The sequence below is a fragment of the Gossypium arboreum genome, chromosome 10 (genome assembly GCF_025698485.1).
Source record: "Gossypium arboreum isolate Shixiya-1 chromosome 10, ASM2569848v2, whole genome shotgun sequence".
Lineage (NCBI taxonomy): Eukaryota > Viridiplantae > Streptophyta > Magnoliopsida > Malvales > Malvaceae > Gossypium > Gossypium arboreum.
The window spans coordinates 124,550,394-124,575,794 of record NC_069079.1 but is presented as its reverse complement, the minus strand read 5'-3'; the positions used below and the strand labels follow the sequence as shown (position 1 = coordinate 124,575,794).

Here is a 25,401-nt window from a genome sequence, read left to right as displayed (position 1 = left end):
GTTACACTAAAAGTACTTGCAACTGCATCATGCCACTAGTGAAAGATAGTCCAATCATTCCTATGTCAACATTGATTGCAGACATGCCATCTGTAAGTATGGCATGATTCGCTTGTCTGGATCGTACTTGGGAAAATGAAACCGCGACCCCAAAACCCGATAACCATCCTATATGGTAAATTTTTATAAAAATATGATAAATCAATTATTTATATAATTTAGACATAAAATTATATATTGAAGACTAAATTGAAAGGTTGAGAAAACAAAAACATTACACTTATACTATACCAACGTAGCCATTCTAAGTATTTTTATTTAAGTTAAATTAAATAAGTAATAATATATTAATAATAGAATGAAGATTTGTCATAAAATATTAATCAAGTTAAGCATTAAAACTAAAGGCAACTATATAACAACAAAAAGTACATAAAAATAGTTATATGGTTAAATATAAATATAAAAATAAAATTATTTTTATTAAATTGATATCTATAATAATATATAGAGTTTTACATATAATATAAACTAGGCATATTCAAACTCAAATTTTATCTTACATACGAGAACTTTTATCTTACATATAATATATAGACTTAATTTTTTTAATATGTTCAAAATTTTAATATATTTAAATATATTCAGTTATTAAAATTTTAAAATTAGTTATACTCAACATTTTCTTTTAACATATTTAAAATTTTAATATATTTAAATATTTTTACGTTTTTTAAATTTTAAATATATTAGAAAATCACTTTTCTCTCTTCCAATTAAAAATATATTAAATATATTAAAATTTTAAAATATATTTTTAAAAATATATTGAATATATTATAATTTTAATATTGGTTATACTTAACATTTTTAATATATTTAATTTTTTAAAATATAGTAAACATATTAAAATTTTAAAATTGGCCATACATAACATTTTTAATATATTTAATTTCTTTAAGTTTTAAACATTTTAAATCTATTAAGAAAATCTTTTTGTCTTTATCTATTAAAAATATATATTAAGTACATAAATTTATGAATGTGTACTAAAATTAAAAAATTAATATATAAATTTATAAATGTGTACAAAATTAAAAATTATAACCAACACATAGAGATTAATTTCATGCAAGAAAATAGTTAAAAGGAATATTAATAATAACTAAATAGAGATCACTTTCATGCAATCAAAATCGTTGAGCAAAGTAGTGCTTAGCAAGAAAAAAAAAAAATTAAAACGATTTTTTATTTAATTCATAATTAATTTTATTGTTTTGTTGATCCTCGATGAAGTTTGATCCGTATCTCTAAAAAATATTTTGATATCTACATAATATTTAAAAATATAAATACAATATAATTAATTATTATATTACAATAACTATAAAAATAAAAAAAGTAACCAACTTTGACTTTTTTTCTCTCTTTCTTTCTTCTGAAAGGACCAAGCCTCCTATATAAGATTGGTCTTTTTTAATTAATATTTAATGCTTAATCACATCACTGACATGATGTGATGTTAAATATATATTTTTAACTTTTAATTTAAACTTTTACTTTTTAATATATATATTTTAAACAAATTCATTTTTAACAAATAAATTTTAATATTTTTTATTTTTAATTAATTTAAATTTCATTTTCAAATAAAATATTATTTTTAACTTTTGAATAGAATTTAAAAATAGTTTGAATATCTTAGTTTTTTATAAAAATAACATAAAAATTTAATTCATTATCAAAATAACTCATTTTTTAATTAAACACAAAAGTAACTTGAAATCTATAGTAAAAGTTGGTGGAGCCAAATTAAAAAATGGGTCATTTTGATAATTAATTAAATTTTTAGGTTATTTTATTAAAAAGCGAATATCTTTAAAAATAATTTAAAAATCATAATTCAAAAATTATAAAATAAATTAAATAATATTAAAAATATTAAAAACTAATAATAAATTTAAAAGGTTATATCTTTAAAATATTTAAATATTTTATATTATTAAAATATATATTTAATATTTAAAATAATATTTTAAAAATAAGATTCAAAATTTTAAAAATAATTTAAAAATAAGATTTAAAATTTAAAATATATATATTATAAAACATTTCAAATTTTTAAAATTAATAACAAAAATAAATAAACAAAATAAAATAAGAAAAATATAAAACTTAAAAAAGAAAAATTAAAGAAAAGACAAGTTAAAAAAGTAAAAAAATCAAAACGATGTCAGTCTGGTGGCGCCATTTAAATTGGCTCCACCAGAAAATGAAAAATTGTTTTGAATTTCCCTATTTTTCTAGAATTTGCAGTATTTACATAGTATTTATACAGGTGGCGCCATTCTACATGGCTCCACCAAAAATTTAATTTTTTTTTATGTTCCCTATTGACGTGGCAAGTTGGTGGCGCTATATAATTTGGCTCCACTAATTTTTACTGTAAATTTCAGGTCATTTTATGTTAATTAAAAAAGTGAGTCATTTTGATACTTAATTAAATTATTTGAGTTATTTAAATAAAAAGCCATAAAGCCATGACTTCACCAAGGCTTCAAAAGACATTATATCACCCATATTATATACAAGTCTAAATTATAAACTAATTATTAAAATTGGTCGAAATATCATTTAAAATATTTATTTAATTTTATATAAAATTTTTAAAATTAAAATCTTTGAAAAATATATTTTTTAATTATTAAACTCATTGATATAATTATTCTCTTTGAAATCATCTGGGTTTTCAATAGAGTAATATATCAAAGTTAAATTTTACTTTAATTACATTTTTTTTTGTTTTGGTTGATGAAAATTGATAGAATAATATATTTGTGGAAAACAACTTGAAGAAGATCAATAACATCTTCCCAACATGATAAAAGCAGGCTAGATGTGAGATTTCAATGGTTTTAATATATTTGTAATCAATCGTCTTTAGACGTGCAACACATATGTATGCTTAAAAATAAAATAAAATAAAAATAAAACATTAAGAATAAATAAAATATGTACGACATTAAAAAAATTAAATTAATTTAGGAAGAAAAAATATTTAAACACATAAATACATCAAATTAAAAATATTAATTAGATCACTACAACTATCTATCAAAGTATTGTCTTTAATTGTCAGTTAGTGTCGAGTTGACTTGTGATATCAATTTAATCAATAAATTTAATTATTAATATATATATAACTGATGAAGATAATAAATTGTGCATATTAAAATAAAAATGTATAAAATATAATAAAAATAAAGTTTTGGTTAACTGGTAAATTCAAGATTTTATTTCAAATCCCATCATATTCATATTTTTATTGATTTTTTGACATAAAAGATTAAATTATCCTCAAATGATATAATTTATTTGAAATATAGAATAATATTTTCGTAATTTCTCGATTAAATTAGTGTTCGATTGACTCATGATATTAATTCAATCAATGATTAAATTTTGTTAAACAAAAGAGATTTCTATTTTCGAATTGAAATTTTATTTTATAGCTTCAACAATCTTGAACTACCCATAAAGAGATTTCTTTTAATTCATGTGTAATAAATATAGTTTTTTGAAAAATCTCAATATAAATTCTGATCATATCTATTCTTTTTTTTAGACAATATCTAAAACTATCCATAATTTATTTTCAATCCATAAATAAGAGAATAATGCACTTTAACATACTCGAACCCATGTTCTCTTGCATCGTGATGTTTATACCAATCGAGTTAATATACAATCGATAATAAATAATTTTTTTAAAATGTAATCACATAGTGACTTTGGAATTTTATATAGCTTGGGATCACAAATCCAAAAAATACTGGACAATAACAAAAAAAGGAAAACAAAAACCATGTACGGTAGACAATTGATCCATGACCATTGACAATAAATAGAATAAGTGGGGTATGCTCATTGACATTACCTCCCCATTATTAGATCTTCCTTAGTGTTTTTCTCTTTTCTTCATTATTGTACCCAATTTTTACCATATTGTTTTTCTCTTTCCTTCATTATTGTAGCCAATTTTTACCATGTGAGGATTAACCCTTTCTCAACTTTCTTAATTACACAAGGCCTTTATTTACTTATTTACTTATGAGTAAACGTTGTTTGATAAATAAAAAACTACAAAATTAAATAATAAATTTAAGTTATAAAATCTATTTGGGTATTACTTAAAATTAATTTTGAAAAATAATTATACTATTATTAATTATAGTTTTTAAAAAGAAGGATAAAGGATAATGGTGAAAATAAAATAAAATAAAATAATTGAAAAATGTTTACATTAAGCGTATGCTTGGATAAATGTATGGGTAAATTATTAAAATAGTCACTTTTTATGTTTGAAATATTACATTTTAGTCACTTACGTTATCACGTTATAACATTTTAGTCATTGAGCTATTAATTTCAATTAACTGTGTAACAATAAGCTGATGTGACATGTTAAATCATCTTTCAAACAAAAATTTTAGGGTGATTTGTACAACTGATCCCCATATTTTTTCGTTTTGAGCAATTTAATTGAATTTTTTTTATCTTCTTTTAATTTTCCTTTATTTTTTATTCTCTTCTGCTTCTCCATCTGTTTTCCTCCAATCCTCATTTCTTTTAATATTGTTTTTCTATATTTTCCATTTGTTAAAACTAGTCCCTATATATATATATATATTATATATATATATTTAAAGAATTTAATTTTTTCGAACGACGCGAGCTTGTGGACTTGTTTTGCTAAACTGTGAGAAGGAAAGAAAATGAATTATTTTACTTTTATTTTTTAATTTTAACATGTCATAAATAATATATAATAACAAAATTAAATCACAACAAATTAAAATTATAGAAGAATATCAATATTCTATATAAAATAATAATTAAAATGTTAACCAATAATATGTTGGTATATTCTTTTTGTTAATAAGCTTATTTGATCAAAGTAAATGTAATGGCCTGAATTTTCAGTGGTGTCGAAACAGTGATTCGAGATCACTAAATCCAAAAAATGAGTAGAAAATATTATCAATTTAGTGAGTATAAGCTAAATGTGAAGTTAGGAAAATTTTTGAAATAGTGAATAGTGTACTAGAAATAAATATTAAAATAATTAGAATCGAAAACAAGGTATCGAGACCTTGGAAATTTTAAACCGAGCCATAAATATTTTTATAAATATTTATGGAGTGTTATAAGTTAGTATTAAAGTTTCGTCAAGAAATTTCAAAGTTCCGATAGTTAATTGAACAAAAAGGACTAAATTGTAACAAATGCAAAATCATGAGAAATGATTAAATAGCTTAAATGATAAAAGAAAGAGGGTTTAAAAGGCAAATAGACCCAAGGTCTATTTGGGCTGGACGGCAAGGGATGAAACCAGCAAGAAAATAAGGAGAATTAAGGGAAAATTGGAATATTGCAAAATTTACTTAATAAAGATAGGATTAAAGTGGAATTATCTAGATTTCTCTTTATTTTTCTACATTCTCATCAGCAAAAACACCATATAAGGGTTTCCTTAAGCTGTTTTTTCATATTTTTACTACAAGTAAGTTCAATTCTTGATTATTTCTTGAATTTTTTTTGTTTTTTTGACTTTTACAACTAGGTCCACTTGTTGAATTCATTAGTTTTTGATTTTATGAAAGAAATTGAAAGTTGCTATGAATATGTGCTAGAAGTATATGATGATTTAGCATGGAATTAGAGCTTTAAATTGTTTATATACTGATTTTATTGAAAGAATTGAATAGAAAGTGAATGTTTGGGACCTAATTGTAAAAGAGTTTGAAGTTAGGGTTTTATGTGAAAATTTTGAATTTCAATAGTTGTGAAACAACTTATAATGTCTAGGTAAAGCATTAATTGAGAAAAAATAGCTTAATTGAGGGGTTAATTGAGCAAGTACTGAATTGTATAAATTGTGAAATTTGTGGCAAAATAGAAATCAACATTTTGCACTAAGACAGTTTTGGACAGCAGCAATAGTCTAAATTTGAAAAATCACCAAAAATTGTATAAATCGAATTAGAGGATGAATAAAATATGAAATTAAAGCTTATTTAGTCTAGTTTCTTATAGAAGAAACGTGTAAGCAATGGAATTGTAAATCATGAGATATAATAAATTTTGTGAGATAAGGTGAGAATGATTTCGGGTTCCCCTGTTTTGACTTTGGAAAATCATCAAAAATTGGAGAAAAAAATTTGGGGATTAAATGTATATGTTTAAAATCTTGAATGAGTCTATTTTCAAGAGAAACAAACGGTAACATCATCTTAATCTCATATGAGGAGATAATTAATTTTAGTGAAGAAGGATTGGAACTATCAAACAGCAGAATAGGGGTGATTTTAAAGAATAAATTTTACTTATTGGCTAAACAAAAATTCTGAAAATTTTATGGTAAGAAGATATGTGAGTCTAATTTTAGGAAAAATTAACGAATCCTAATTTGGAGTTCTGTAGCTTAAGATAAAAATAATTTAGTGACTATGACACAGATGGACAGTATTGAATATACATAAGTAAATAGTGAAATTATAGATAATGTTACTTATAAGCGGGTTATAAACATTAAGTGTAACACCTCTTAACCCTATCCCGTAGTCGGAACAGGATTACGGAGTATTACAGGTCACTACAATTTGATTATTATTAATAAAGAAAGAAAATATAATTTAGTTCATAAAATATATCTTAATTTCCTTTAATGGGCCCTCGAGACTTAAAATGTATGTTAGAACTAAACCGGGACTCAATTGGAAGCTTATAAAATTTTTCATAAAATTATTAAAATTTCCCTTTTATGAACAGTACCACACGTCCGTGGCTTATGTGACACGCCCGTGTCTTCTACCCGTAGAGCTCTCTGACTTTTACCTATGAACAAATTAATTTCACACAGCCAAGACACACTCCCGTGTTCTCAGTCTGTGTGGCAATCTATTTTGTAGCATTTTAGCTGTGGGGGACACACGGCCCAACAACATGCCTATGTGCAAGCCGTGTGTCTCACACGGTCTGGTCACACGCCCGTGTACCAGGCCGTGTGGACTCAATAATAAACCTTTCACACTTTACTAGCTAACCCTGCAAATTTCAAACCACAACTAATACAAAATACCAATACTAAAACAATCCAATATTTGACTTAAAACACTTATCATGTATCATTGTCAAATATCAATTTACTTATTTCACTATTACAATCTCAATACAAAATAACACACTTAAGACATCCTAGGTACATGCCATTATCAACAATTAACATACTTTACCTTATTGAGTTCGGGATCAGCCTGGGATGCTGATTCAACGGTCTAGCTTTATTTAACCTGGGCACAGAAACAAACCGTACGCTGAGTATGGACTCAGTGGTATTTCTATAAACCGATACTTAAGTCAATAATAAATCATATATCAGTGAACCTTGAGAATTCAATCTATTACTCTTAATAATTCAATCATTTGTTTTTTATTTATAATACTAAGATCTTGTTAATCACTTTCGATGAAATGTATACAGTTTCAATGTTTATTCATTATCCGTCGATTTTTCATATTTGTTCAGTAACAACCAGTATTCAGTATCATTCAGACATTTAGTAGCAGTCCAATATTCAGTAACAATTAGTTTTTTAGTACTTTTATTTACAATTCATGTAACACCCCAAATTTGGTCTATATGTTATGGCCGAATCTGGCGGCGTCACATGAGAGTGCTTTTAGAAAACTTTTTTCCAAAACCTTATCCAATGAAAATCGTACAGATTATTATCTTTACTTAAGTCGTGAAATCTCCATTCCAATTATTATGAGAAAACATTTCATTAACGCGGAAGCTAAAACATCATTCGGTTATAGATCAACAAACTTAAGAATTGAAAATCCCAAAATAAACCCAAAAACATTCGAGTTCGAAAGCATAAGTAATCCCAAAAACAAATATTAAGGTAAAACAGATGAAATAGATGTTACTCATAGAACCAAAAAGTGCCTACCAGTGGTCATCATCGAGCCCTCCACCACACCGATCCATCTACTTTTGAGGATTAGCTGACACACACAATAAACAAAGGGGGTGAGTTTTCGCAAACTCAGTGTGTGCATCCCCACAAATAGCATGCATACAAATAGATAATAGAATACAGATATTCGACCTTAGCCATACATATATCGCATACATAACATATCAAATATCAGAAGACATGCCCTCCAACCTTGCACACCATCTTCGACCAACCCAATACACCATGTGGGGATAAAATCAACCCACCCAACCCTACTCACCAAGTATGGGGACATAGTCAACCCATCTAGCCCTACACACCAAAAGGTACCGTAAAATAGTACTCAACAGATAAGGGCAACGTAGCTGCCAGATATGAGGCTAATCGCCTCTTACACTTCCTTCTCTTCATAACAATCCCAACCCAATGCAAGGCAACATACATATCACGGCATGCTTATATGCAGATATTAGATCATATCAATGTCATGAAAGAATATATATACAGAATCAGACAGTTATACATGCTTATAATAACATGCTTTTGCATACAATTCAATAATCAATATGAGTATGGGGTCTGAGTAACGCTTACTACCCCTATAATCAGGTCACAATCGACTTAAGCGACCCGTGCAACCTTACAGAACATTTCATACAGATTGGGCTCACACGCCCGTGTGCCCTGCCCATGTGGGCCCATACGCTCGTGTGGGATACACGGCCCAAACTGCCATTGCCCGTGTAGATCACACGGCCTGGCCCAGATTTCTACACGCCCGTATGGTTCACCTGTGTGGCCCACACAACCTATTTTCCTGAGCCCTTGTCTCGTACATGGCCTCATCATCCTCACACGCTCGTGTTCGTCGTGCCCATGTGGCGCGCGTACGGCCTGTCTTGTCAGTGACACGCCCGTGTCTCGCGACGCATGCTACCATACGGGCAGACCACACGTCTGTGTGGCGTCGACAGACTACATTTCAGCTTTCGCTGAAACTTGTTTCCTATACGATCGGAGTACACACCTGGTTCATTTTTGCTGCTAATCCAACCATGAGCACTCCAAAGCCTAAGATTGACAATTTCGAGCCCAAATCAGTCACTTAAATCGACTAACATAAAAATGGACAAATCTCGAAACGTGAGATCTACTTACCTTCGACAAAGAATGGTGATTCCTCGCTGTTAAAAACTCGATCAACGATCCACCGAACCTTGAATATCACCTAACAGTAAACAAATCACTTTTAATAATTTCCAACGGAAATCGCTTAACTTTATTAACAACCAAACTTACCAAATCGACGGAATCACTAGCAACACATCACCATTAATCGAAAAGAAAGAAAAACAGGGGAAAAAAGGAAAAAGAAAAGGGAATTTTCGGTAGCAAGGGGTTTTGGGAAAAGAAGAAACAGTAGTGAACTGTTTTGCCAAAAGAAAGGAAATAAGCAAACCCTTCTTTTTCCCTAAAACCCTTAACTCAGAATCTTAATAAAACCCAATAGTTAACTAAAACTTGCAACAAAATAATAATCTCGTCGCTACTGCAGGGAATCGAACTCCAGACCTCTAACACGCCAACACACATCTTAACCACCAGACCAGTAAGCCCATTCTGATAGGTTTTTATCCTCAATTCCTTATAAGTCCACCGACCTAAAGTCAGGCTTTATTCTAATACAACCCAAAATTTAGTCTAAGTTATAACTTGAACTTAGGACCTCCCAAATACACCCTAGAGCACACCACTATTTAACCCAACACATTTAAAGCCAAAAATAACACAGACTCAATTGTTCAGATATTTCCAAGCCCAACATTACAAAGCCGAAATTAGAGAAATTTGAGGCGTTACAACTCTACCCCCTTAAAGAAAATTCGTCCTCAAATTTTACCTGATCAGAAAAAGTGAGGATACTGCTGTCGCATCGAATCTTCTGGCTCCCAAGTAGCCTCCTCAGTGCTATGATTCCGCCACAGCACCTTCACCAAGGGAATAGATTTCCTACGCAAAACCTTGATGTCGCGATCCAAAATCTGAACTGGCTCCTCCTCAAACGTCAAATCCAGTGATTGTGATTTTCGTGATAAGTTTTATAAATTTATAATGAATCGTTCTTAGAACTAACTATTATCATGTCGTAGGCAAGTATACCTATCGAACAGTAGTATAGCTTTAGCAAGATTGGATTGTCGAACCAAAGGACTAAAAGTACTAGTAATGACTGACTTTTTATTATCTAGCCTAAGAATTAAAGGGGTTTGTTTTAACTAACTAATTAAACTAGGAAATTGTAGAAAATAGGATTGGGAAATTACTTTTGGGAAAACGATTGATTAAGGACAATACCTAAGGAAAAGTCCATCTAAACTTTTACTTGTTATTCTAGCTCCGAACCGGATGATTTATTCATTTAACTTGTTCCGTAGAAATCCCTAAGTTATATTATTATCCCTATTTAAGACTAATAACGCCTAATCCCTAGGTTGAATAACCGAGACTTTTCTCTAATTAACACCCTAGAGTTGCATTAACTCGATCTATGGATTCCCTTATTAGGTTTCACCCTAATCCGGCAAAATCTTGTCACCCTATCTCTAGGCACGCAAGCAACTCCACTTAATTATGACAAAGTTGCTCTTAGTCAGGGTCTATTCCTCCTCCAACTAAGAGTAGTAACTTGAAGTGATATCCTGAAATACCAAAACAAGAATCAAGAACACATAATTAAGAACAAGTCAAATATTTATCATACGATTCAGAAAATAATAACAAGATTCGACTTAGGCTTCATCCCCCTTAGGTATTTAAGGGTTTAGTTCATAACTAAACAATGAAACATCTCAGAATAATAAAAAGTACAAAACATAAAGAAAACCCAAAACTCCTGAAGGGGAAATTGAGGAGAGATCTTCAGTCTTGATGGTGAATTCGACTTCTGAGATGGATCAATCGGCTTTTTCGGAGTGATTTCTCACTCCCTATTCTCCGTCCCCCTTCTCTTCCTCTTCTGGGGTGTATTTATAGGCTTTGGAATACCTAAGAACCCTCAAAAGTGGCCTTTTCTGAATTGGACTCAACTTAGGCTCGGCAGGGACACGTCCGTGTGTGATTATTTTAGGCCGTGTTCGAGCCTGTTAGATTGGCATAGGCGTGTGTTCTACCTGTGTGAGGAGGTCCAGGCCGTGTTGATTTCGTACTTTGGCCCATTTTCTCTGTTTTTGGCCCGTTTCTCATTCCTTTTGCCCTCCTATGCTTGCCTAAGTGTAAAACATGAAATTAAGGCATTAGGAGCATCGAATTCAGTAATTCTAAGGAAAAATCATTCATAAAATGCGTTAAGCATAGGGTATAAATATGTATAAATTATGGTTTATCAAATACCCCCACACTTAAGCGTTTGCTTGTCCTCAAGCAAAATCCTCAAATCATAATTAAAAATTCCTTTTTTCTCAACTTATAATTCCTACCAATAATATCTCAAACCATCTCATAAGTAATCATACATTGAGAATTCAACTAAAAGAACAATAAAGCTTCAAACATTCCAAATTGATTATTTAATCATGAAAAACTTAGGCATCTCCCTTCATCTAAGTAGTTATCATTGATTCGGAACCTCACAGAGTTTACCATCCTCACCAAAGATTCACTCAAATCACTCAAAGTGTTTAAGGACAATGAAATTAGCACTCATCAGTTAATATGAAAAGTTATCACCATAGGCTTGCATGAAAATCAAATCTCCACCACTATAAATCGAGATGATACATCAATCAAAAGGTCTTTAAAAGATTGTAACGAGGCTTGGTTAGGGGGTGTGGTCACAAGTTGAAAGAAAAGGTTAGAATTGAGATTGACTTGAAAAATTACTTGACTAGAAAAATATTTAATCATTACTTGCATACAACAAAACTTCTTTTCTGACTAAAGAATTTGAATACTGAAGTTTACAAACAAAAGATTACTACTAATATATATACATTTTTTTTAAGAACAAGTCAAATTATCATAAACTAACTATTAAGAACAAGACATAGCTAAGCAATTTATTCAAATCAAATCTTGACAAAAAAAAAAGGATCAAATTAATTTAGGGGATTTCAACAATAATAGATTAAGGGTTAATATTGAGGGTTATGCAAGGAATAGCTTGTTAGGCTCAAAGGGGTTTACTAAGGGTTAATCGTGGAGGTAGGCTTTTCATGGCATGAGTGAGTTAATCCTAAGTGCCTCTATCATCTTAACATATCAAATCAGAAAATGTGGTCTTGACATGCATAATTAAGCAAGTTCTAGAATAACAATTCAATATTGACACACTTAAAGCAATAATAAAAGTGAGCATGAAAGAATTAATAGATGCTCAAAAGGCTAAAAAATCTCACAAAAATTATGGATTTTTTGATGTTTAAACCTGTGGGATTCAATTCAAGATAATACCTAGACTTGGGGAAACAGCCTAAAATTTTAAATTCTTAAAAATCAACTTATCATGCTTAATTTTCTAATGCCTTAAAGTTTGAATAATCAATGCATGAATGGCTATGTTTTAATTCAAGATATATCAATAAAATTATCAATCAATCAAAATTCATCCTAAATATGATATGAGAGATTTGCAAGAGAACAAAGCAGTATTTAGGGGTTTTTCGAATAATGAAATGATTACCCCCCACGCTTAAGATGTACATTGTCCTCAATGTACAAAGATAGATATATAGGAAAATATAAAATCATAAGATAGGAAGAGAATTAAAACTTCATGAGTGTTGAATGAATGTCCTAGTTTGGAGTTATGGAGGTGGAGGAAGATACTCCGGTGGTAGAGGTTGGGTACCACAGTGCTGTGCCAAAAGAATATTATATCTCGTCATTGAGCAGGGCAAGGCAGTTGTGGATAACCTTTTCCAATGGAGTTTGAAGTTCCTAAGTGATTGTGAGCTTTGGAGCTCTTTATAACTGTGATAAAAGCAAGAACTGCTTAGGGGATATTAAGAAGAATAATTACTCGTAAAGGAATAGCCGAGATTAAAAATTGTTAGATAAAAATTATAAATCCTAATAAAAATAAGATGAAAGAAAAATAAAAAATGGTCTTAAATGAAAATAAAAATAGAAGCATAAAATAATAAATAAAAGTTTCTAAACATTTTCATCGCTGGATGGTTCGCGTGGTGGGATTGGCGATGAGATATGGAGGTGTTGACAAATCTGCTGTAGAGTAGCATCAATGTTGTAAAATCTTTGAAAACACTACTGCTCGAATCTGTTAAGGCACTCAGAGATGTCAGCGTATGAAGCTGCCGCATGACGAGAATGTGGTGGTGGCTGGGAAGGTGGGTCCTTGTACTCGGTAGGGACATCATCAGTAATGTCCTCTGGAGCCTCCTCCTCGGTAGATTGAGCGAGATGATATTGGAGAGGGTAGGTTCCTCGGTGTCTTTTGATCATCCTCATGCTAAGCATGCTCGAGATGCCTTGTGGAAACATCTGGCCAATAAGGGTCAGAGATGATTCTTGAGCCGCGGTGTTGAGAAGTCCGACGTGTCATACCAGTCGAGTCACATAGGGACCAATAGAGATGACCCCCCTCCGATGTCGCTCTGTCTGGTGGCGTATGGCAAGGGCGATAAAGTAGGTGAGGTCGATGATGTACCCGTTTGACATACACCATAAGTAATAGACGTCGTGGGTAGTGACGACGCCGGTGCTCTTTCTCTGCCCTGTTAAAGTGTGAGATAAAATAGAATGGAGGTACCTTAGGGATGGAGGGAGAGATGATACCTTGGTGTGACTGGGGTCGTAAGTGGCTGAACATGGGACGAGGGCATCCCAGCAACGTGAGGGAGAACGATAGATGTGGGGGTCTAGAGCATGTAAGTCATTCTCCTCTCTGAACTCTTTGGTATAAAGAACCAATACAGTGCCGAATTTTGGGATGCTTAGTTGGTGGATTAATCTACTTAAGCGAAACTAGACTGTGCCGGGATCATCGTAGTTTGTCATTATCATTTGAAGATAGAACGTGGAGCATAGTTCCATCATTAACTTTTAGTATGTCGGCTCGATGATCCCCAAAAATAGCTCCCATAGATCAGTGGTAAGGAGGGCCCGAATCGCATCAGCCAACTGAATTTGTTTGATGGCAGACCAATCAATACAGCGGCCTGCTGTTAAAGGTCAGGCACGTAGTATCTGAAAGAGTTCCTCTTGGGTCCTTTTGGGAAACTGTAGGAATGAGTGGCGAATTTCCGCGGTAGGACCTGATGAGGATGATGCTCCCTTCCTTTTCTTTGAGACAGGGACGACGACTTTCTTCCCTCGCGACGAAGACATATTAAAACTAAAATTTGAACCATTAAGTCGTCTTGAAAATTGGACAAAGTAAAATGCAACTAAATTCAAAAGAAAAACCATGAATACGTTCTACCACAATTACTAAAAATACTAAGTTCAATGGCATATTTTTGTAGCATGAGCCTTGTGGTATGAGTAAAAATGATAAAGACTAGAATGTAACCTATTATATGGATGAAAAAATAGCAAAACAAAAGGGGTGAAAGTTTCAACTACCCTAATCATGCATATTTGCTTCTAACTAATCAAACGAAGTAAAGAAATCATGCAATGGGTGAGAAAAAGATAATGGATATTCTAGATTATGACATTTAAATGATAAAAATATAGAAATAAAGTCAAAAACTTGCATATTATCATGATAAATAGCCCTAGAAATCAGTAAAATAGACAAGGAAGAAGTAAACAAATGCTAGGAAGAGGAGAAAAAGCTTCAAAAATGTAGTTGAAGGCAGCGCACGGGCATGGCAAGGAGGCCGTGTGGACTTGCAGTGGCTAGGGTTAGGGTTTTTGAGTGGGGATGACAATGAATAGTGCAACTTATTTATAGATTTTGGGGTACAGGGCCAAGGGACACACCCTGTGTCCCAATTTTAGCCCGTGTGTTTTGCGTTTTTCCTATTTTGGCGCGTTTGAAATTCGACACACGCCCGTGTACCTCGGGCGTATTGGTGCACACGACCGTGTCGCACGACCGTGTCTAGCTTCGTTCGATTCTCCCACGTTCGTGTATGAAAGCCCCACGCCCTTGTTAATTCGACAGGTTCAACCACGGGTGTTAAACATGGCCGTATCGCTGGCCCGTGCTAGTTTCTCAGTTTCGACCATGGTCCTAAGGCACGGGCGTGTCGCACGCTCGTGTTGTTTTGACAAGTTCGCCCACAGCCATGTCGCACGACCGTGGCATTTTATCGTAGCCCGTGTTTTGAGAAAATCTTTGCACTATTTCTATATGGTCCTAAGCACGCCCGTGTGCTTGGCCGTGCCCCTATGGTGAACCTATTTTCAAGAGCTCCGTTACTATGTCAGGTGTTAAACACTAAAATTTAAAAAAGTTAATACAGTTAGTGCTCGCGTTGCCTCCCGAAAAGTACTTATTTATAGTCTAAGCTCGACTTACCTCTCTGTTGAATGGTCATGGTGGTTTAAGGAGTTCATACTCCTCATTCCTGCTATCAATCTTATCAAAATAAGGTTTTAGACGGGTGTTGTTTACCTTAAAAGTGCCGAACTTGGGATGATTTACCTCTACTGTGTTGAATGGAAAAATACTAAGTACTGTAATAGGGGTTTCTTCATTTGGGTTGGTTGTGACAATGTGAGGATCTGCGACATTTAGTAATACTTTATCTCCAACCTTAAGTAGATTTGGGGAGGTATCGAGCTCATTCTGGTGTAGTGTTGGTTTATCGTGTTTTCTCGGGTTATGTGCTCACCATTCATCTAGCTTCTCGATTTGTAGCCTTCATTCTTCATGACTGGGTCTTCTATTATTGCTTGAACATGGCTCATGTACTTCTTTCAGACTCAATTCCTGCAAAGTAGGTTACGTCATATTGTCAGTTTTAGTAGAATGGTGTGGACAATTACCTTCAATATTCAATGTGTTGCCAGAATTATGAGCTTGAAGGGTGATCGTCTCGTCTCCCACATGAAGGGTGAGCTCACCTATGCTAACATCAATAATTGTTTTAGCAGTTGCTAAAAAGGGCCGCCCTAAAATCAAAGGGGTGTTATTGTCCTCCTCTATGTCTAAAATAACGAAATCCACAGGAAATATGAACTTATCTGTTTTCACTAGTACATCTTTAATAATGCCCCTAGGAAATCTTATAGTTTTATCTGCCAATTGAATGCTCATCCTAGTTTGTTTAGGTTTCCCAAGACCTAGTTGTTTAAACGTTTTGTAAGGCATGACGTTAATAATTGCCCCTAAATTAGCTAATGCATGATTCACATCCAAACTACCAATTAAGCAAGGAATTGTAAAACTCTCTGGATTTTTCAATTTGTGGGGTAGCTTATTCTGTAGAATAGCTGAGCAAACTACGTTTAGCTCCACATGTGACGCTTCGTCCAACTTTCGCTTGTTTGCTAAAAGCTCTCTTAAAAATTTCATTGCATTCGGCATCTGCGACAGAGCTTCAATAAACGGTAAGTTACTATATAATTTTTTCAAAAGTTTAAGAAATTTACCGAATTATTCGTCTGACCGGTCTTTCCTTGTCACATTAGGGTATGGCACACGAGGTTTGTAATCTACCTTCACCGTTTTATTTTCATTATGACTTTGCTCACCATATTTTCTTGCCTCGGTCCTAGCTCAGGCTCAACGAATCATTCTTTATCTTAAACATTAATTGCGTTGAGCTGTTCCCTTGGGTTAGGTTCAGTATTACTTGGCAAGCTACCTTGTGGTCGTTCGGATATTAGCTTGGACAGCTGACTCTATCTGGGTCTCGAGCGCCTGGATCAATGCTTGTTGATTTTTAAGTGTAGTCTCAGTATTCTAGAAACGAGTTTCTGACACTGAGATGAATTTGGATAGCATCTTCTCAAGGTTCAGTTTCTTTTCCTATTGATAAGGTGGTTGTTGAAAACCCTGAAGATTTTGTGGCTTTTGATTCCCCCAACCACCCCAGGAGAAATTTGGGTGGTTCCTCCAACTTGCATTATAAGTATTACTGTATGGGTTATTTTGAGATTTAAAGTTATTGTTACCCATATAGTTGACTTGTTCCTCTTCAGTTGTAGGATTGAAGGATTCATATTCTGTATGTACACCTCCTCCACTTGAATCACACCTCGTCACTGGATGTACCTATGTAGAACCAAGTAAACCATCAATTTTTTTATTCAGAAGTTTTACCTGATTTGATAACATAGTAACCGAGTCGACGTTATAAACGCCTGCTGTTTTCGTTGGCTTAGTCCTCATGACTTGCCACTGATAGTTATTCAGTGACATTTCTTCAATAAATTCATAAGCCTCTTCAGGTGTTTTGTTGTTGATGGTTCCTCCAGCAGCTGCGTCAATCATCTGTCTTGTTGAGGGGTTCACACCATTGTAGAACGTTTGAACTTATAGCCATAGAGGTGACCCATGGTGAGGGCACCTCCGCAGTAGGTCCTTGTATCTCTCCCATGCATCGTAAAGTGTTTCTAAGTCCATCTGCACAAAAGAAGAAATATCATTATGCAACTTAGCCGTTTTTGCTGGCGGAAAATATTTTAGTAAAAATCATTTGTTCCCAAGTAGTGATGGACCCTCGTGGTAATGAGTTCAACCACTGTTTAGCTTTGTTCCTCAGTGAAAAAGGGAATAACCGAAGGCGAATGGCGTCATCAGAAACGCCATTAATTTTGAAAGTGTCGCAAAATTCCAGAAAATTCTCCAAGTGAGTGTTGGGATTCTCATCCTGCAAACCATCAAACTGAACAAACTGCTGTATCATTTGAATCGTGTTAGGTTTCAGTTCAAAATTATTTGCAGCAATAGCAGGCCTGACTATACTTGACTCAGTTCCTGTTAATGTAGGTTTAGTATAATCATACATCATACGAGGAGCAGGATTCTGATTTGCTAATTCAGCGGGTATGGCTGGAGGTAGCTGATTGTCTTGATTTTCAGCCATCTCCTCGATTGTAGTTGAAATATCGTCCTCTTGCTCTTCCTTTGTGTATCTTAAGCTACGCCTGATTTCTCGTCGGTTTCTACGAGCTGTACAATCAATTTCTTCATCAAAAACAGTGGTCCCGACGGGTTTCTTCTAGTCATAAACTATAAGAACCTGCCAGCAAAAAGAAAAAGAAAATTAGTAAAATAAAAAAAAGTTAAATTGCAAGAAAATAAATGGCTAAAGTAATAAAAATTGAGTGTTCCTAATATTTTAGTCCCCGGCAACGGTGCCAAAAACTTGATCGTGATTTTCCGTGATAAGTTTTATAAATTTATAATGAATCGTTCTTAAAACTAACTATTATCACGACGTAGGCAAGTATACTTATCGAACAGTAGTATAGCTTTAGCAAGACCGAATTGTCGAACCCAAAGGACTAAAAGTACTAGTAATGACTGTCTTTTTATTATCTAGCCTAAGAATTAAAGGGGTTTGTTTTAACTAACTAATTAAACTAAGAAATTGCAAAAAATATGATAAACCGTAATTTATACATATTTATACCCCATGCTTAGTGTAATTTATGAATGATTTTTCCCCTAGATTTGGTGAATTCGATGCTCCTAATGCCTTAATTTCATGTTTTATCCTTAAGTAAGCATATGAGAGCAAAAGGAACTAGAAACGGGCCAAAAACAGAGAAAATGGGCGAAGGTACGGAATTAACACGGCCTGGGCTTCCTCACACGGGCAGCACACATGCCCGTGCCTATCTAACAGGCTCGACCACGGCCCAAACCAACCTCAACACGGGCGTGTGGATATCTCAGCTTCGAATTCACCATCAAGACTAAAGATCTCTCCTCAATTTCCCTTCAAGAGGTTTGGGTTTTCTTTATGTTTTGTATTCTTATTTCTTCTGAGATGTTTTCTTGTTTAGTTATGAACTAAACCCCTAAATACCTAAGGGGGATGAAACCTATGACCAAACCTTGTTATTATTTCTGAATCGTATGATAAATATTTGACTTGTTCTTAATTATGTGTTCTTAATTCTTGCTTTGGTATTTCAGGATATCACTTTAAGTTACTACTCTTAGTTAGAGGAGGAATAGACCCTGACTAAAAGTAACTTTGTCATAATTAAGCAAAGTTGATTGCGCGCCTAGAGATAGGGTGACAAGATTTTGCCGGATTAGGGTGAAACCTAATAAGGGAATCCATAGATTGAGCTAATGTAACCTTAGGGTGTTAATTAGAGATAACTCTCGATTAGTCAACCTAGGGATTAGACGTTATTAGTCTTGAATAGGGATAATAACATAACTTAGGGATTTCTACGGAATAAGTTAAATGAATACATCGTCCGATTCAGAGCCAGAATAACAAGTAAGGGTCTAAGTGGATTTTTCCTTAGGTATTGCCTCAATCAATCATTTTTCCCCAAAAGTAATTTCCCAAATCTACTTTCTGCAATTCCTTAGTTTAAATTAGTTAATTAAAACAGTCCCTTTTATTTCTTAGGCTAGATAATAGAAAGACAGTGGTTACTTGTACTTTTAGTCCTTTGGGTTCGACAATCTAGTCTTGCTAAAACTATACTATTGTTCGATAGGTACACTTGCCTATGTCGTGATAATAGTTAGTTTCAAGAATGATTCATTATAAATTTATAAAACTTATCATACACAATCACGCGATCAAAATAGGATTGGGAAATTACTTTTGGGAAAACGATTGATTAAGAACAATTCCTAAGGAAAAATCCACCTAGACTTTTACTTGTTATTCTGGCTCCGAACCGGACGATTTATTCATTTAACTTATTTCATAGAAATCCCTAAGTTATGTTATTATCCCTATTCAAGACTAATAACGTCTGATCCCTAGGTTGAATAACCGATAATTTTCTCTAATTAACACCCTAGGATTACATTACCTCGATCTATGGGCTCCCTTATTAGGTTTCACCCTAATCCAGAAAAATCTTGTCACCCTATCTCTAGGTGCGCAATCAACCCTGCTTAATTATGACAAAGTTACTCTTAGTCAAGGTCTATTCCTCCTCCAACTAAGAGTAGTAACTTGAAGTGATATTAAGAACACATAATTAAGAACTAGTCAAATATTTATCATACGATTCAGAAAATAATAATAATATTCGTCTTAGGTTTCATCCCCCTTAGGTATTTAGGGGTTTAGTTCATAACTAAACAAGAAAACATACCAGAATAATAAAAAGTACAAAACATAAAGAAAACTCAAAACTCCTGAAGGGGAAATTGAGGAGAGATCTTCAGTCTTGATGGTGAATCCGGCTTCTGAGATGGATCAATCAGCTTCCTCGGAGCAATTTCTCACTTCCTATTCTCTGTCTCCCTTCTTTTCCTCTTATGGGGTGTATTTATAGGCTTTGGAATGCCTAAGAACCCTCAAAAGTGGCCTTTTTCTGAATTGGAATCAACTTAGGCTCGGCAGGGACACGCCCGTGTGCGATTATTTTAGGCCGTGTTCGAGTCTATTAGATTGGCATAGGCATGTATTCTACCCGTGTGAGCCGTGCTTCAATTCTGCCAAATTGACACGGCCGTGTAAGCTGTCCGTGTGAGGAGGTCCAGGCCATGTTGATTTCGTACTTTGGCCCATTTTTTCCATTTTTGGCCCGTTTCTCGTTCCTTTCCCTCTCCTATGCGTACCTAAGTGTAAAACATGAAATTAAGGCATTAGGAGCATCAAATTCACTAATTCTAAGGAAAAATCATTCATAAAATACGTTAAGCATGGGGTATAAATATGTATAAATTACAACTTATCATCCGGCCTAACCTTAATCTCCTCCATAGGCACAATGTGCGTAAGATCAGAGCGGTAGCGTCTTAACATCTAGAGTGGAACACGTCATATATACGATCCAATTATGGAGGTAGCTCTAACTGATATGCAACTGGCCCCACTTGATTCAAAAACCAGTACGACCTAATAAACCAAGCGCTTAGCTTACCTTTGCGATCGAACCTCAGAACTTTTTTCTATAGCGAGACCCTTAGGAAAACCATCACTACAGGAATATAGGGCTTTAACGGTGTTTTTAGTGGCGTTTTATCAAAAAACACCGCAAAAATTGTAAAACACAGAGCAATAGCGGCGTTTTACAAAAAAAGCCGCTAAAAACAGAGCAATAGCAAAAACGCCGCTAAAAACAGAGCAATAGTGGCGTTTTTGGTAAAACGCCGCTAAAAATCGGAGCATTAACGGCGTTTTTGATAAAACGCCGCTAAAAACCGGAGCATTAGCGGCGCTTTTGATAAAACGCCGCTAAAAACCGGAGCATTAGCGGCGCTTTCGATAAAACGCCGCTAAAAACCATAGCATTAGCGGCGCTTTCCGTAAAACGACGCTAAAAACCAAAGCATTAGCGGCGCTTTCTGTAAAACGCCGCTAAAAGTCATATAACCCTTAAAACTTTAAACCCCCAAAAAATAATAAACACTAATGTATAACCCCTAAAACACTAAACCCGTAAACCCTAAAAACTCCTAAACATTAAACTATAACCCATAAAACCCTAAACCCTAAAAAATATCACATGGATGTCGATGCACATCATATGTTAAATATTTTCTTATATAATTGTAAAAGAGATAATATTAATTTTAAAATATTGAATTAATTATCATTATAGTTTTGGGTTTACGATTTAGGGCATGTAGTTAAGGGTTTAAGGTTTATGAGTTACTATTTTAAGTTTTATGGATTATGGGTTTAGAAATTATGGTTTAAGTGTTGGGGTTTAAGGTTTAGGGGTTAAGGGTTAAGGGTCTATGATTAAGAGTTTATGTTTTAGGATTTAGGGTTTATGATTTAAAGATTAAGGATTAAGAGTTTAGGGTTTAGTTAATTGGTATTTTTAATTTATATGATAAATATTTTCTTATATAATTGTAAAAGAGATAATGTTAATTTAAAAATATTGAATCAATTAATCATTATAGTTTAGGATTTACAATTTAGGGTATATGGTTAAAGGTTTAAGGTTTATGAGTTACTATTTTAAGGTTTATGAATTATGGTTTAAGGGTTGAGGTTTAAAGTTTAGGAGTTAGGGGTTATGGGTTATGGGTTATGGGTTCAGGGTTAATATTAACCCCTAAACCCTTAAACCCCTAAACCTTAAACCCCTAAAAAATCATAGACACTAGTCTATATAACCCCTAAACCCCTAAACCCAAAAAAACCCTAAACATTAATCTATAACCCCTAAACCTTAAATCCCAAAAAACATCATATGGATGTTGATGTGTATATACATAGATATTAATGTAAAAGCTTATGTTCATAATAAATTACGGAAGCAATACTTAATATTGATTAAATTTATTTTTGGGTTTAGGGTTTAATATTTAAGATTTAAGGTCTATGATTTAGGGTTTTATAGTTTTATAGTTTAAGGTTTAATGGCCATGGGTAGTATGTTAATCTCAAGTGAATCATATTCAATTAAATCCTAAACCCTATAATTAATATATATTTACGGCCATAAGTAGGGGGTTGAAAGGGTCTTTGCCTTTCTAAAATGAAAAATTTTTCATTTCGATTTTTTGAAATTTTTAAAAATTTTAAAGGTAAAATTGCACTTCATCCCTTTGAATAATGGAAAATTTTTTATTTAATCGTTTCAAAATTATAAAAATATATGCTAAACTTTAATCGTTAAAGGGTAAAAGTTTAGGGTTTATGTTTTATAATTTAAGGTTAAGGGTTAAGGGTTTAGATTAATACTTTTATTTTCAAAAATATTTAATCTAAACCATTTGATATATTTAAATATTAGATTTAAAAAAACATTGATAAATAAATAAAAACATTGATAATAAATAAAAATAAAATATAAAAATAAAATGTATAAAATAGAAATTAGTGCAAAACACTATAAAAATAAGCAATAAGAGTGTTTTTTTATAAAAACATCGTAAAAAATCATTTTACTTAAAAAATGGCGCCTTTTTATTCCCAAATTTCCCCTCCCTTCGAAACCCTAAATTTCCCTCTAAAATTGGTATCCTCAAAACTTCATTTTCACACACGCCGTTTTCATCGGTTTACCTTGGAACCCATACGATCCCTTCCCTTCCCTTTCCCTTTCCCTTTCCCTTTCCCTTTGGTTTTGAAAACCCATGTTCCATTTCCTTAAACTTATCAAACAACTTGACATCCTGATTCCAAGATGAAAGCTTTGAAGGAATTGGATTTGTTTGCAGTCAAGAATGAAAGAAACAGGAAATACATGGTGGAAGCTAGGGTGCCTAGAGCAGTTGTAACGGCCTAATTTTCAGTGGTGTCGGATATGGTGATTTGAGATCACTAAATTCGAAAAATAAGATTGAACAAGATAGTAATTTAATATTTATGAGTCAAGTAAGAATTTAGAAGAATTTGTGAAATGGTGAAATTAGTGAATTAAAAGAATTTATTAGGTCAAACGGGTCAAAAATGAAGTATCGAGACCTCAAAGTCGAAAATCGAGCTATAAATATTTTATAAATATTTATGGAGTGTCATTGAGTTAGTATTAAAGTTTAGTTAGAAAATTTTAACGTTTGGATGGCTAACTAATTAAAAGGACTAAATTGAAAATAGCACAAAATTTGTTAAATTGTGAGTAAATAGCTTAAGTATTTAAAAGATGGATTTAAAGAGCAATTAGACCCAAAGGTTAATGGCTGGACGGTTTGGGTATGAAATAAGCAAGAAAACAATGTGAACAAGGGCAAAATTGGAAATAGATAAAAGTTAATAGTTAAATAATGATGTAATTGAAAAATCTAGACATTTCTTCATATTTTCTCAGCCAAAACGCCATAGAAGGTCTGGAGAAAGCTGGTTTTTCATATTTTTACATCATGTGAGTTTAATTCTTGCTTTTTCTTGATAATTTTTATGTTTTTATGACTTTTACAATTAGGTCCACTTGTAGAATTCATTAGTTTTTGATTTTATGGGTGAAATTGGAAGTTACCCTAGATGGATAAGGGAATTTTATGATGAATTATTATGAAATTTAAGTTCTAATTTCATATTAAGGTGGTTTTATTAAGTGATTTTGATAGGAAATGATATTTAGGATCTAATTGTGAAAAAGTTGTGAATTGAAGGTTGCTGTTGAAATTCAGAATATAAAAGGTTTTGAAATAGTTTATAATGATAAAATAAAGTGTTAATTGAGAAAAATTAGTTCAATTGATGGGTGAATTAAGCAGAGACTAAATTGTGAAAACTGTAAATTTTGGGGTAAGAGTGCAATTTCGAAATTTGAACAGCATAAATTGTGAAGTGAAATAGAAATCAAATAAATGCTAATGAGTAGAAATATTTTATATTATAGATCAAGAATCCAAAGAAGAACGAGGAAAAGAAAAAGTTGCGGAATAGTCCCTAAATTTCAATATCTTCTACAAATTAGCCGGGTAAGTTCATATGGTTGGAATTAGATGTTTATTTGTGAATGATTGAAGTTTATAATGTGTTATTATATACGAATTTGTTGTGGGATTGTGTAGATTTTGTTAATGAAAGAATAAATGTGGAAATGCAAATTAGGAAAACGCAGGATTGAGTACGTTCAGTATCGTGACGTGTGATGAATTGACGGATAAGACCATGGTTGTTCCATGGAAAAGTGTGAAATGTAGGTATTGTATCATCCATACTGAGTTGTGAAATGTAGGTATGGTATTATCCATCTTGAGTGTGAAATGTAGGTATGGTATTATCAAATCCATCTTGAGTTAAAAAATGTAGGTATGGCATTTCCCATACCGAGTTGAAAAATGTAGGTATGGTATTTCAATGAGGAAAACCATACTGAGTTGTGAATCGTGGCATTGAGCAACGACGTACTCAATTTCGTAAGCCGTTTCCTAATTTGATTATAAGAAATAAAGAGAAGTGATCCAAATGAAAGAGATTGAGTAGTTATTCTTGTTGAGCTCAACTATGTGAATTATTATAACAATGGTTGTGAATCGCAGAAACTTTAGTAAATGTTTTGGTATTGTTTGGAAATATTATGTTTGGTAAGCATTACTTTTAACCTATGAACTTACTAAGCTTCAATAAGCTTACTTGTGTGTGTTTAATATTTTATGTAGATTGACTTGAAGTGAAGTGGGTAGATCGGATCAACACAACAAAGCACACTATCCAGATCAATTCGGTAGCTTTTGTTTTATGTTTGAAGATTTATATGGCATGTATAGAGTTTAAATGAAATGAAGTAAAGATGTTATAAACTAGTTAACAACATTTTGTACTAAAACAGTTTTTGGTTAGTAGCAGTAGTTTGAGTTTGAAAATTTACCATAAATCATGAAAATCTAATTAGAGGTTGA

At 32.7% G+C, this 25,401-nt stretch overlaps 2 long non-coding RNA genes and 1 other non-coding gene across 3 annotated transcripts in view; 2 read left to right on the top strand and 1 right to left on the bottom strand.

The window, feature by feature from the left end:
* The window catches only part of LOC128282258 (uncharacterized), a 38,912-nt gene that overhangs the window by 2,890 nt on the left and 10,621 nt on the right, over nt 1–25,401 (bottom strand). The window lies entirely within an intron of this gene.
* On the top strand, nt 17,492–17,597 carry LOC128282854 (small nucleolar RNA R71). Its single transcript, XR_008273207.1, has one exon. It is a non-coding gene; the product is annotated as a small nucleolar RNA R71 (small nucleolar RNA).
* On the top strand, nt 23,834–25,350 carry LOC128282260 (uncharacterized). Its single transcript, XR_008272480.1, has 3 exons — nt 23,834–23,915; nt 24,396–24,477; nt 25,162–25,350. It is a non-coding gene; the product is annotated as an uncharacterized LOC128282260 (long non-coding RNA).